We start from the raw sequence: 15,647 nt of genomic DNA on the forward strand, positions 1-15,647 counted from the left end.
GGCCCAGCATATTTTGGAGGTGATTATTGATATATATTATTTTCAATTTTTTTTATAGTGCTGAGAGATGCATTGGAAAAACTCAAATTTTAAAACTCCAAGGGCATCGTTTTCTTACAAAAACTGAAGAAGTCCTTGCTTCTGCAGAAAAAAAAAACCTCGCAAGTTCTTTCGATTTAACCTCAGATTTCATAGGATAGTTATTGAGAGACGTCAAAAACTTCTAAAAAACGGTCTAATGTCAATTTTTTAGAAACAATTAGAAATTGAATTTTTTGCTAAATATAGGTCGTAGCCGCGTAAACAAAACATTTCGCAAATGTAGGTTTCTCGATTGAACACTCAACCTTAGAATTGGCAAGGTATTTCTCGAGAAATTTCAATTAGCTTCAAAAGTGGCAAAACAATTGACATATCCGAGGTTTAAAATCTTTAAATCGAAGTCGCATATACAAACGAGTCGATTATGCAGTAAAGCGGGGGTATAACGCAATCAACGTGGCCAAATCTGAATGAATTTGTTGTCCCACACGGATCCATTTTGCGGCCTCATGCTGTTTCTTATTTAAACAAATGATATACACCCAAATCCTGCAAAGTTAACGAAACTTTTCTTTTTTTCGACGACTCATACATTACTGGATTGAACGGCTGGGTTGATAGCTTGAATCAAATCTTAGAAGCTATAAGTGTAAAATTTTGAATAAACTACATCCAATTATGGGCAAAACAGTCCTCCACAAGTTACCTCTAAACAAGTACCTATACAAGTTATTTTATCTCCGATCAATAGTCCAACAGGCTATTGTATAATCAAAGCAAACCTTTCGAAAATGCAGATTCAAAAAAGCAGATGTTGGAGGTGATCAGGGGAGGGGGGGGTGGGGTGCTAGCGGTAACCAGTGTTTTGAAATAAGGAATAGATTACAGGATAGCTGGCTATGTATGTAACCTAATATATTAAAAGTAAAAGGTTTCCTTATGTAGTAAAATGAAGAATAGCTTTCCCAATGCATTAAGATGCGGAAAAGAATTGATAGGGTTTCAGTGAGATGGCAAGAAAAAACGGTTTTTTGTGTAAACATGACTAGTTTTTCGCAAAAATCTCAACGCGTGTTATCTAATAGGTAAATATCTTTGGTCTATTACGTGTAGATTGTAGTTTGAAGGCCTTTCATTTCGTTTTTTGTTCATGGTAAGTCAATGGTAAGAGTTTTTGGGTAAAATTTGAGATTTTTTAATCAAAAAGTTGAAAACTTTTCTAAAAATTTACAGAACACAAAACATTTTGATAAAAAAGACCTATTAACTATCTTGTTGGTTAAACTTTTTTTTAAATTAGTGCTCTATCTACCTGAAACTAAGCCTAAATCTACTGAAACTTCAAAAATCAAGTTTCTCGGGGAAAAAATCAAATTATAAAGAAAGTATATAAATCACTGCATCCTATAGTAAATTCTCTGCCATAACTTACACTTAAAATTTGAAATATACATATTTACATGAAATTACTTATAAAATATAAAAATATGCACATCACAAATATTATTCAATTTTCTCTGGTAGAATTTAAAAAGAAGAAATGCTGAATAAATAGCGTGGAGTCCACACAAACTATCAGTTTTCTGTAACTTTTTGCGAACCATTCGTTATTGATTTCCGGTCAGCCATTCAATCTATTAACATTGGTGTAGAGTCTATATTGTATTAAGATAGTGGAAAAAATTGGTAAAACTTCAGTGTTTGAGCAATAGTAAAATAATGGTAATATAAAGGTACTTTTGTGGTGTTTGTGAAGAGATCTCTAGTTTTTTCGCAAAATTCTTGAGACGAGTTATCTAATTGGTAAAGATAATTGGTTATTAAGTGTAATCATCGTATTGAAGTTAGTTTTTTGGTTCATGGTAAGTCAATGGTAGTAGTTTTGGCACAAAAACTGAAACTTTTTTTTCAAATTTTAGCGAAAAAACTTAAATTTTTTCTTAAAAAAAATCAAAAAACGATAATATTCGAGCCAATTTTAATTCCGTCTCATTTTCATATAATTTTTTCACTAGTTATGCTCAATCTAGCTGAAACCTGCTATAAATGTGAAAAAAATGAGTTTTTTAGAAGAAAATATGTTACAAAGAAAGTATATAAATCACTGCATCGTATAACAAACACTGCAATAATTTACCCTTACAAATAGAAAACTAAACATTTACATAAACTACTTATGAAATTTATAACAAACACATCATGAATAATATTAAAATTTCTCTGGTAGAATTTAAAAAGACGAAATGCTGAATAAATAGCGTGGAGTCCACACAAATATCAGTTTTTTGTAATTTTCTGGGAACCATTCGCCAATAATTTTTTGTTAGAAAGGAAAATGTTGGTATTTTTCAACCCAAAGAAACAGCAAAGTAGTATATTTTATCCAATTAAGCTATCATGATCCAGTTTACTCCATTATCCTTGCTTAGCGCTGTGTTGATGATTGCAAAAGAGTATTTTTTTGTTGAGATACTTTATCAGAGGGGTAAGATCCCATGTATTTGAACCTGAGCTCACCAAATCTTCCAATAACTTGTACGAGTGAAAATTATCCAACTTTGCAAATCTTAGCCAGTTTAAACCTAAAAACAAAGAAATTTATAGTTTGATAGTGCACTTTAGGATTTAAAAAAATATTAATGGTTTACACGCTTTTAGGTATTGAAAAAACAAAGTCCCATACACAAGTCTTGTGTACTGTACAAAGGTTAGTAAAAACTGCTTTACAGTCTATGTTGTAGTGACTTCTCGGAATTTCAATTGAACAGCATACATTGTCTACTGTTTTTTAGAGATTTTGGTCTGAAGAAGAACAAAATAGATAGTTCAGAGGGAATAACGCTGAAAAGTCCCAATAATTTACAATAGTTTTTTAGAAAAATTATTAGCGACTGTTCCAATTTTGTCAATTCGAAAAAGTGACAATCTTTCTCCCAAGACTATCCTTTCCGTTACTTCCTCCAAGGTAGATTGGAAAAACATTTTATTTTAATCTCGTGCTTTCTCCACTAATTTCTGGGTAAGGCAACTGTTCAACTGCATCCTGTGAAGAAGTCAAGTCAGAAACAAGAATATAATGACTATGAAAAAATTCCATAGGTAGAGTTTAAAAATCTTTGTTAAACTGAACTGTTTCTTTGTTTCAACATAGGAACGTCAAGGATAATTTGTATCTATTGAAACAATTGCTCTCCCAGCCCGGATAATTCTGAGCTTGCTCATATAAAATTGTTGATAGTTGAAAAATTTTTCATGAAAAGATCAGGCAGCAGCCGAATTTGTTTTCATTGCAACTGCTATGCTTCTTATTGGAGCGTTATTGAACACATTTTCCAGTCTAAATTGGTTCTGACGTGATGGAATGATGAAGGCTCTTGCTATAGTTTCCAGATAATTGTACTGAGCAGGTTCTGTTACCAGATTTCAATGCAAGTGTTGATGATTAGGTTCAGCAACTAAGATTCTTCTAGTAAACAGCAAATAATCAACAATTTTCAGACTGACATTTGGATTATCGACAGCATGTATAAACTTGGTCGAGCTCCAATTAATTTATTTCGGACTAAGATGAAAAAACTGTTTTCAAAACTGGGACTTTATCAAAAATCTCCAAGACAAAATTTGTAAAAACCCGGTGCCAAAAATGGCTACTTTGATTTGAACTCATTTTAAATTGACAAAAAAGTCTTCGCGAGAGCGACTGTTTTTAGAGCTACTTTATAGAGAAATGGATCTAGTTCTAATAGCTCTATTTTTTTTACCTCCCAATTCAATTGTTTCTGAAATGATTTTGTTCCCACATCTTTTGCAATGTTTTGAGTTCTTTTGCGTCCATTAACAATTTCCCCAATCAGTGGAGCCGCTATTTCAAACAAGTTTGCTACAATTTTTTTCAGCGGGAATTTATATATTTTTCAATAAAGGGGAATGCAGTTCTCCTAAGAGTTTGCGCACGACCACCAAAACCTCTTCAATGTTGCCTGACCAGCCCATGAAAAATAATCAAAATTATCATTCGAGATCTTGCGGAACAAGCAAACAGCTCCTGTAATTGCCACAGAGACAAATCGAATTTTTTGCCTGTACTATCTCCTAGTTCTATCTTGATACTATGGAAAGTGATTTATAACAATTTTTAATCTGTAAATTTGTAAAGGTATGATAATTCATGCTTTGTCCTGTAGATTTTAAATCTCTATTTTTTTTGGAGATGAAAGGAGAACAACGCTTTTAAAAAGTTTTTGTATCACCGACTTTTGTTAAATTGTACTATATCACAATATATCATGAGGGAATGTATTCTTATAATGTCGTAAGAATACTTAGGATAATGCGGTCCTTTACCACTCATTAAAATCCCTGTTTGATTTTGTTCTGAAGTATGTGTCAAGAATGTGACTGGAATCAGAACTTGAATGATAAACACTGATTGATACTATGGTAAATGAAAAGCTATCTTTCGCGTAACTTTAAGAACTGATACCTGTTCTGTTATATTCAAATGCTTGAGCGCCTAGAATGTTTTGTTGTTCATGGCTACAACTATATCACCAGTACTTGGATACAACCCTGGTTCAAAATGGTCGATTCAATGTTTTTTTTCTCCCCAGAGATTTCTCTGCCATCTTTACGAATGTAAATTTTCCCTCAGTAACATTTTGTCAAAAAGAAGGATATGATATTTCTGAAAAGCAAACTCTCATTTTCTTTTGAAATGTATTTATTCTAGACGAAAGTTTGTGAATTATTTCAGACTATTATTTGGATAACAATCAAAAGATTTGTTACAAACTAGCTCAACAAAAAAGATTCCATGACAACTGATCGATAGAATTTTAAATTACAAATTGATTTACCTTCAATCTGAAAATTTTCTCAGCTCTTTTTTGTAAAGTTTTCCCAGAAATTCTTCTTTGTCGAGATCTTTGATGATGGATGTAGAAGGCTTTATTGTAGATTTTACCGAAATTTCAAAATTCCATCTGTAAGTTGTAACTTGTACCCTTTCGAAAACGAATACTTTTCTTTGAAATTCCTGCTCTATCTCCAACTTTGAAATTTAGTTTTTTACATTTTGTTAGATGTTTATTCTACAAAATTGAAGGAAATCGGTATTCTTGACATCTGTAGGTGATTTTCCAATAGATCTATTAATGCGACAATTCATTCTAGACACAAATTGAGGTAACTTGTGAACGAACTTTTCACCATGACTTTCTATCAAGCGGTAAATTTTGTGTTTTAATTATTGAATAACTCTCTCTGCAAAAGCAGACTTTGCTCCACTCATTGTTGAGTAAACTTTGATGTCCTTCTTTTTGCAAATTTTTCTGTTTATACTGTTTATTTATCAAACCAAAGTTTTCACGGAGTGTTTTTTTTTCGAGAAATCAATTTTTTTGGAAGCTTGCAAAGTGTGTGTAGCAAACCTCGTTTTCATTGATTGACTCTGACAAATCGCAAAAAAAAACACCATCAGCAACCAACAAACAATTGTCTCCAGTGTTTTGACTCGCTAGTTTTCTCACAAAATTCATTGATATGTTTTCAAAAAGCTTAAAGTCTTCGGAAACGTCTAAACGGAGGTCCAAACTTTGTATACGATGTCTTGGCTTGTAAAAATTGTTCTATTTTCGGATTTGATAAACGGCTTGCTTTACTCAAATTTCGCACAAAACCGTACGCCGCTCTAACGCAAGAAGACAATTTGTTAAGACTTGTCTTTTCAGATTTTGAAAGGGACACAAGTTCCTCTCTCTTTCGCTTTGGAAATCTTGTTGATAATAGAATTAGGAAGAATTGGAAAAACTTCAAGCATGACAAAGTAAAAATCTGGAAACTTGGTACTTTTTTTGCTTTAGTGCACACAGATAGTCTACAAAAAAAATTTTTGTGTCTCGAACTTAAATGATACTGTCAGATTGACTCAATCTAATTCTAGGACAATTCAAAACTACATCAAAAAGATGCTTGTTGTTGCTTGTTTTTAATTTGCATGTCCATCACTGTAAAAGAAACCCAAATCTTTTGGTACAACCTTCTTTTTTTCTTGCTTTTGTTCCAATTTTGGTTTTTTGAAAGCGTGTTTTGTGATTGATAAACTGAGTAAGGAACTAGAACATTTTCTTCCATACTATGTCAATCGTTCAATGACAAAAAGACTGAAGAAAGATGTTAGTTGCAAGATTTTAGGCCAGCTTAAAATAGTTCTCCTTTTATGCAGTGAAGTTCTTCGTCGTGTGATTTCTGATTTTTCTCTTCAATATTTTACTACGTCTACTTATCGAAGATCCTGTAATTTTCTTCGTAGAAAAACTACTAGACATTCGCTGAGGAACTGAAGTAAATTTTTTGGGCTACGGAGGATGAATTCTTTTTGAAGTTTTTTGGGAAAATGTTTGAAAAATTGGGAGCATAGAAAAGTTTTGTATGCTCATTGTCCAACAACTTTGATGGAAATTTTGATAAAATTTTGATGGAAATGAACCGCATTTTGTGCAATATTTTAGCGAATCAATCGTTTTTTGAGTTAAATCAATGAGTAAATGGCCATAAGGAATAGATATTGCATCTTGATACCACTCTCCTAATTGAGATCCTGGACCTAAATGTTGACTTAATGTATCGATTTGTAAAACATCTCTCGGTGGTTTGAACAAGACTATAAGTTTAATTTGTAATTCCACACCTCTTCTTTATTTGCTTTGATGAAACAAGCTATGCCTAAAGTATATTGTATTCAGTCCCCTGTGTCTTCCAGCACAAGCAATTTTAACAAACTGTTTAGAATTTGAAATTCCATCAAAAGAATCATCAAACAGTTCAAAGTCAACTCCTTGGATAAAGTTAATGTTTTTTTTAGGATTTGTCTATTAAAAGGTTGATAATGTTGATAAAATAGAAAAATACTAAAAGAGGTCTATTACACGGAAGTCCAAAAAACCTCCATGATTTTCGTTCTTGATTGTCTTCATCAAATGCTACTTTCCTAAATTTAGTTGATAGCCACATTCATCACCAGTCCTAACTTTGAAATGAAAAAATTGATAAAGGTAAGTATTTAAAATTTTAAAACAAACGATATTACAAAATTATTTACATGGTTTACAATTTGTTAAAAAAACATCGAGTCCTTGTTGCCTGTTAAATGTTTTCCTTTCTGCGGAAGGAAGAGTTTATGCATGTCGTAATGAGTAGTTGCTACACATCTAATCACATTTTTCATCTTTGAAAATCAAGTTTTGAAGTTTTGGGCATGCATAGTCATCCACGTTTGTAACCTTTGTTTTTTATATTTTCGACAGAATCTTACATTTTTTATAATCTTTTGCAAAACAATTCCGTTTCTGGAGGTTTTAATTTTTTCAATATTTTTGCAAGCTGAGTATTTTTTTTATAAGCACTGCTTCCAATTTCCTACAGGAATTTTCCTACTTTGTCCATTTTTACCAACTCCTATCTCTTTCACTATTTTGTTTTCAATACACTCAAAATCCAAAATAACCAGACTGTTAGGGTAACTGTTTTTGCTGATAGTTTTGCATAAAAATACTAACAATCGAACAATCTATATACTATGGAAGCAAAAAGATTAATTTGTGAACAGAAAATCAATCCAGTCACGTGACCAAGAAAACAAGAACTAGGAAGTATAGGTAAAACATAGCAATATCCAGGTTCTTTATGCGTATTAGACTGTATAGATCCAACTGCATCATGTAGAATTGCATGAAGTCTCAAAATTTTAGGATTTGCAAAAAAAAATCCATACAAGATTTTCTGTATCCACTTAGACCATCAAAAGGAAAGTTTTGGTCCATTTTTTTCAAACTCATGTTCGGGTCTGAAACATTACAGGTTAGAAAAAAATAATTTCTTCTTTTAGTTCCTGATGAAAAGGCATGCTTAATCAAAGCAAAAGATCCGAGAATTTTTTTCAATTTCTAAACGCTCATTTTTTAGAGTGCATTCGTCAATAATGATACATAAGAAAAAAACCGGGGGATAAAATCAACCAGTCTGTCTTTCGTCTCTTTTTCTATTTGAAATTTTTGATTGTTTTTTCGGGTTTTTTCTTTCATACGAATTGAAAAAATTATGATTCTGTATCCAAATTTTGCAACTTTGGTCAATTTTGAGATTCCAAAAGTGTTAGCGAAAATTTCTGGCACTTTTTTTGCGAGACGATATGAAAGAGTTTTTTATTTTGAAACTTTTGAACAAAATTTCTGGAAAAACCAATGTTCCAACTCCTAGTGCTTATCTCGAAGACATTTTACAACATGTTTCAAAAAGATGAATAATTGAATTACATGAATATAATTAAATCACTCAAAAAAATTATTGAACATTTCAGTTCTCAAAAAACATAAAGTCTCCTAAGACTTGAGCGAAAACTTTTAGTTCGTTCAAAGTATAGTTGGCATAGGCAACTTGCTTCAAGACTTCGACTCCTTCGCAGTGAAGAGTCGAAACTGAATATAGGGTGGCTTGATCACCTCCTCTTTTGTAAGTTGCTATGTCATCATGGACCGCATGACAGTTCGCAAGTTCCTGCTCCATGATTGAGTCTTTGTCAGAATAGGGTTCCAATATATACGAGTACAAGGTTTTCAGCATCATGATTAACAATGTTCCGTATTGCTGATATCATTTAACCCTGTTTTTCATCAAGATAGACTAACTGCTATTTTTCAGTTTATCGCGAATCATTTTCCTTTATCAATTGGAAGAAAAAATCAAAGTAAATATCTCCGTTGTAGTGTTTTTTGGGAGCAAATTTTTAATTTTTACGCAAAGTGAATATAATTGAAAAGATTATCTTTTCGTGAAAACATTTTTATTTTGAGACACAGAGCCAACTGATCAGTAGCAGGTATTTGAAATTAAGAACAATTGGAATTTCATAGAGAATAGGAAAAAGATATGACTCATTTTACTTTCCAAATAAAGTATTTTTACCTTATGTGGAATGGTGAGTGAGTGATAATCCAAAAATGGAAATCGCGTAGCTTTAGAAAAACTATAAAAGCAATTTAATGTAGATAAAAACTAATTCAACTAATAATCGGTGATGGCATCTGCTTTGTGTCAAGCATATCCCACTTTTTATTCAGATAACACAGCGATATCTTTTTTTTTATCTCTGTCTGTCTCACTGCTACTCAAGACTACTGTGTATCTAAGCATTCATCATTCTACACAGTGGAAAATTTTAAGATTCACTTAGTTTTAATTGGATCACCGCTTGATCAAATTTTGCGAAGATTGGACAAATATCATTTCCCTGACCAGATTGTTGACTGTATTTACAATTTTCAACTTACAGAACTGGTTCCAATATTAGTTCATCAAGAGGTGAAGTTTTCAGTCAATTGAAACTTCCAGTAGAACACAATTTACAAAGTAGAATACCGGAAAATACCCAGTATTGAAAGGAAACTCCTGCTGCGATTAAAATTCATAGGACATTTTTTCAACTCTGCCCAGAAGCTTGCGTCCACCCAGACTTTTAGATCAACTCTTTCAGAAAGGATTCGAAAAGTTCAAAACTCAAAGTATGAATCTGATTTGTTGCAGAATTTTTAATTGTCTCCATGATCCTTATGTTTCTGTGAATAGTGAGCGTGTCAATTTTTCGTTTAACCACTGAATAATTGTTTATAAAATTCTTGTCAATGTTATTTTTTTTTCAGATTTTTAATTTTTTTAACGAAAAAGATTATGTCACTTTTAACGTGCGCAAACTAACCTCAAAATTTTTTTTTGCATGATGCAAAAATCTTCTGATTTTTTCAACAATTGTGCGAAAAGGTTTGCGTAATTTTTGTGTAGGAAGCAAGTTTTTTTGTAGTTTGGTAAAAACATATGCAAACTCTAACTACGTTTTTTGCATATGCGCAAAACGCACTTTTGGTAAATTATTGCCAGTTATTTTTACATTTTACAACTTAATACATTGTTTTCCTGATCAAAAAAACATGTAAAAATGGATTTTTTTAATGATCAATTTTAGATTAGAGAAATTCATAAAATCTACCTTTCATAAACTTTTTGACTCGCTAGTTTGTCCACAAAAGCCTCTCTCTTTCGATAAACCGCTTGTTCTACTCAAGTTTCACATAAAACCGTACGCCGCTCTACCACTAGAATACAAACTGTTAGGAAATTAACATTTTGTATTCTTCACTTGATTTTCAAACTCTTTCACTATTTTTTTTTCAATACAATCAAAAACCAAAACAACCAGACTGTTGTTTTAACTGTTTTTGCTGATATTTTTGGTTAAACTGACTAACAACAATCGAACAATGCGATATAATGTGGAAGCAAAAAAATTCAATATGTAAAAAGAAAATCAATCCAGTCACGTGACCACGAAAGCAACAACTAGGAAGTCTACGTAAAACAAAACAATAACCAGGTTTCTTATGCATAGTAGACTGCACAAATCCAACTGCATCATCTAGAATTGCATGAAGTCCAAGATTTTGGAAATTGCAAAAATTAATCCTCACAGGAATTCCCGAATCCAGTTAGACCACCAAAAGGAAAATTTTCGTTCATTTTTTTAAACTCGAGTCCAAAACAGTACAGGTTAAAAGGAAAATATTTTCCTCAATTTGTTTTTGATGGAAAATCATGCTGATTCAAAGCAAAATTTCTGAGAATATATTGAATTTCTGAACGTTCAATTTCTAGAGTGCATTCGTCAATAATGATAAAACATTTTTGAATGCCTCTACAAAAGGGAAAACCGAGGGGAAAAAAATCAACCACTTTATCATACATCTCTTTTGTCTATTTGAAATTTCTGATTGGTTTTTCAGGTGTTTTCTTCCATACGATATTCTATAAGATCTATTTTTTCTAATATCTGAACGATAATTTTAAAAAGTATCACGTCTTCTATTGTGCAAAGTCCAATCAAATTGAGAAAATTATGACTTTTCTTGTGAAACGATATGAAAAAGTTTTTTGTTTTGAATTTTCAAACAAAGTTTCAAACAAAAACGAATGTTCCAACTCATAAAGCTCACCTCAAAGAAATTTTGAAAATTGATTCAAGAAGATTAATATTTGAATCACATGAATATAATGATACTACTCAGCAAAACTATTGAACATTGCAGATCGTAAAAGACATAAAGTCCCCTAAGACTTGGGCGAATTGTTTGAGTTCGTTCAAAGTATAATTGAGGGAAAGTGCTTCAAGACATCGCTCTCCTTCGCAGCGGTAGCTGCAAGGTTTTCAGCGTCGTGAATAACAATTATCCGTATTGCTGATATCATTTAATTTTGTTTTTCACTAATTTAGACTTACTGCTATTTTTCGATTTATCCCGAATCATTTTCCTTTAATAATTGGAAGCAAGATTCAAAAAAAATCTCTGTTGTAGGATTTTTTGGGAGCAAGGATTTCTCCCAATTTTTTTAAAATAAATTTAGCAAACACAATATAATTGAAAAGATTATCTTTTCGTGAATACACTTTAAATTTTTAAATTTGAGACACAGAACCAACTGATCAGTAGCAGCTATTTAAAAACAAATGATATTTAGAAACTCATAGAGAACAGGAAAAAAAGAAGACTCACTTTACTTTTCAAATAAAGTATTATTACCTTATATGGAAAGGTGAGTGGGCGATAATCCAAATATGGACATCGCGTAGGTTTAGAACTATTAAAAAAGCAATTCAATGAAGATAAAAACTTTTTTTTAATTATTACTCGGCGGTGGCATCTGCTTTGTGTCAAGCATATCCAACTTTTCATTCGGATGACATTGCGAAATCTTTTTTTATCGCTGTCTCACTGCTACTCAAGACTACTCTGTATCTAAACATTCATCATTCTACCCAGTGGAAAGTTGCAAGATTCACTTAGTTTTAACTGGATCACCGATTGATCAATTTTTGCAAAGATTAGACAAATATCATTTCACTGACCAGATTGTTGACTGTATTTACAATTTTCACATTACAGAATTGGTTCCAATATTATTTTATCAAGAAGTGAAGTTTCCAATCAATTGAATCGTGCAGTCAAACACAACTTGAAAAGTAGATTACCGGAAAATACCCAGTTTTGCAAGGAAATGCCTGCTGCGAAAAATTCAAATTACATTATTTCAATTCTGCCCAGAAGCTTGCGTCTACCCAGACTCTTAGATCAACTCTTTCAGAAAGGATTCGAAAAGTTCAAAACTCTAAGTATGAGCCTGATTTGCTGCCAATTTTTGATTGTCTCCTTGATGGTTATGGTTCTGTGAATAATGAACGTGTCATTTTTTTTACCATTGAATATTAGTTTATAAAATTTTTGTCATTGTTATCTTTTTTTCAGATTCAAAATTTTTTCAATGAAAAAGTTTATGTAATTTTCAACGTGTGCAAAATTAACTCAGAATTTTTTAAATTGTGCGAAAATTTTTGTGTAGATTTTGTGAAGGAAGCAAGTTTTCTTCTAGTTTTTTTAAAAACACAAGCAAAATCTAACTTCTTTTTTTTGCATATGCGCAAAATGCATTTTGTATTGAAAAAATTTGGTAAATTATTGCTGGACTTTTTTTATTTATTGATGACTTTGAGTGCTATTCCCTATCTTAATACCTTGTTTTCTGATCAAAATACATGCAAAAGTGGATTTCTTAATGATCAAATTAAGATTAGAGAAAACTTTTGACTCGCTAATTTCTCCACAAAGGCTTAGTCGGTACACCAAAATTCGTTGATATATTCAGCATTCGAGGTTTTCAGCATCGTCAGTAACAATAATCCGTATTGCTGATATCATTCAACCTTGTTTTTCACCAACTTAATTTTACTGCTACTTTTCAATTTATCCCGAATCAATTTCTTTTATCAATCGGAAGCAAGATTCAAAGTAAAGTTCTCTGTTGTATGGTTTTTGGGAGCAAGGAATTCTCCCAACTTTTTTAAAATAATCTTTAGCAAACACAATATAATTGAAAAGATTATCTTTTCGTGAATACACTTCAAATTTGAGACACAGAGCCAACTGATCAGTAGCAGCTATTTGAAAAAAATGATATTTGGAAACTCATAGAGAATAGGAAAAGTAGAGATCTCACTTTAGTTTTCAAATAAAGTAGTATTACTTTATATGGAAAGGTGATTGGTTGATAATCCAAATCTGGACATCGCGTAGGCTTAGAACTACTAAAAAAGCAATTCAAAATAGATCAAAACTAATTTCAACTAATCATCAGTGATGGCATCTACTTTGTGTCAAACATATTCCACTTTTTATTCGGATAACATTGCAAAATTGGGACAATGTTTGAAATATTGGGAGTATAGAGAAGCATTGTATGCTCATTGTCCAAAAACTTTGTTTATGTTCCGGCTGATAAATAAAAGTTTGATGGAAATGAACCACTTTTAATGCAATGTCTGAGCGAATCAGCTGTTTTTGGAGTTAAATCAATGAATAAATGACCATAGGAATAAAAGGAATAGATGTTGCATCTTGATACCTCTCTTCTAATTGAGATCCTAGACCTAATTGTTGACTTGACGTATTGATTTGTAAAACCTCTCTCAGTGATTTGAACAAGACTAATTGTGTAAAAGGTAATTCTACATCTCTTCTCAATTTGCTTTGATGAAACAAGTTATGCTTAAAGTATATTGTAGGGTTTCTTGGGAGCTCCATGGTTGAGTCTTTGTCAGAATAGGGTTCCAATACGAGTACAAGGTTTTCAGCATCATGAATAACAATGTTCCGTATTGCTGATATCATTTAACCCTGTTTTTCACTAAGATAGACTAACTGCTATTTTCAGTTTATCGCGAATCATTTTCCTTTATCAATTGGAAGCAAGATTCAAAGTAAATATCTCCGTTGTAGGGTTTTATGGGAGCAAACTTTTAATTTTTACACAAAGTCAAAATAATTGAAAAAATTATCTTTTCGAGAAAACATTTTAATTTGAGACACAGAGCCAACTGATCAGTAGCAGGTATTTGAAATTAGGAACAATTGGAATTTCATAGAGGATAGGAAAAAGAGATGACTCTCTTTACTTTCCAAATAAAGTATTTTTACATTTTATGGAATGGTTAGTGAGTGATAATCCAAAAATGAAAATCGCGTAGCTTTAGAAAAACTATAAAAGCAATTCAATGTAGATAAAAACTAATTCAACTAATAATCGGTGATGGCATCTGCTTTGTGTCAAGCATATCCCACTTTTTATTCGGATAACACTGCGATATCTTTTTTTTTATCTCTGTCTATCTAAGCATTCATCATTCTACACAGTGGAAAGTTGCAAAATTCACTTAGTTTTAATTGGATCACCGCTTGATCAAATTTTGCGAAGATTGGACAAATATCATTTCTCTGACCAGATTGTTGAGTGTATTTACAATTTTCACTTTACAGAACTGGTTCCAAGGTTATTTCATCAAGAGGTGAAGTTTTCAGTCAATTGAAACGTCCAGTAGTAACAACTTACAAAGTAGAATACCGGAAAATACCCAGTATTGAAAGGAAACTCCTGCTGCGATTAAAATTCATAGGACATTTTTTCAACTCTGCCCAGAAGCTTGCGTCCACCCAGGCTTTTAGATCTTTCAGAAAGGATTCGAAAAGTTCAAAGCTCAAAGTATGAATCTGATTTGTTGCAGAACTTTTAATTGTATCCATGATCATTATCTTTCTGTGAATAGTGAGCGTGTCAATTTTTTGTTTAACCACTGAATAATTGTTAATAAAAATCTTGTCAATGTTAATTTTTTTTTTCAGATTTTTCATTTTTTAACGAAAAAGTTTATGCCACTTTTAACGTGCGCAAACTAACCTCAAAATTTTTTTTGCATGATGCAAAAATCTTCTGATTTTTTCAACAATTGTGCGAAAATGTTTGTGTAATTTTTGTGTAGGAAGCAAGTTTTTTTGTAGTTTGGTAAAAACATATGCAAACTCTATCTACTTTTTTTGCATATGAGCAAATCGCACTTTTGGTAAATTATTGCTAGTTATTTTTCCTTTTTGATGACTTTGAGTGCTATTCCTTATCTTAATACATTGTTTTCCTGATCAAAAAACATGTAAAAATGGATTTTTTTAATGATCAATTTTAGATTAGAGAAATTCATAAAATTTATTTTTCATAAACTTTTTGACTCGCCAGTTTGTCCACAAAAGCCTTTCTCTTTCGATAAACCGCTTGCTTTACTCAAGTTTGACATAAAACCGTACGCCGCTCTACCACTAGAATACAAACTGTTAAGAAATTAACATTTTGTATTCTTCACTTGATTTTCAAACTCTTTCACTATTTTTTTTCAATACAATCAAAATCCAAAACAACCAGACTGTTATGTTAACTGTTTTTGCTGATATTTTTGGTAAAACTGACTAACAACAATCGAACAATGCGATATAATGTGGAAGCAAAAAAATTCAATGTGTAAAAAGAAAATCAATCCAGTCACGTGTCCAAGAAAGCAACAACTAGGAAGTCTACGTAAAACAAAACAATAACCAGGTTCCTTATGCATAGTAGACTGCACAAATCCAACTGCATCATCTAGAATTGCATGAAGTCCCAAGATTTTGGAAATTGCAAAAATT

This window comes from Symsagittifera roscoffensis, chromosome 3 (assembly GCF_963678635.1).
Source record: "Symsagittifera roscoffensis chromosome 3, txSymRosc1.1, whole genome shotgun sequence".
In the NCBI taxonomy this organism is placed as follows: domain Eukaryota; kingdom Metazoa; phylum Xenacoelomorpha; order Acoela; family Convolutidae; genus Symsagittifera; species Symsagittifera roscoffensis.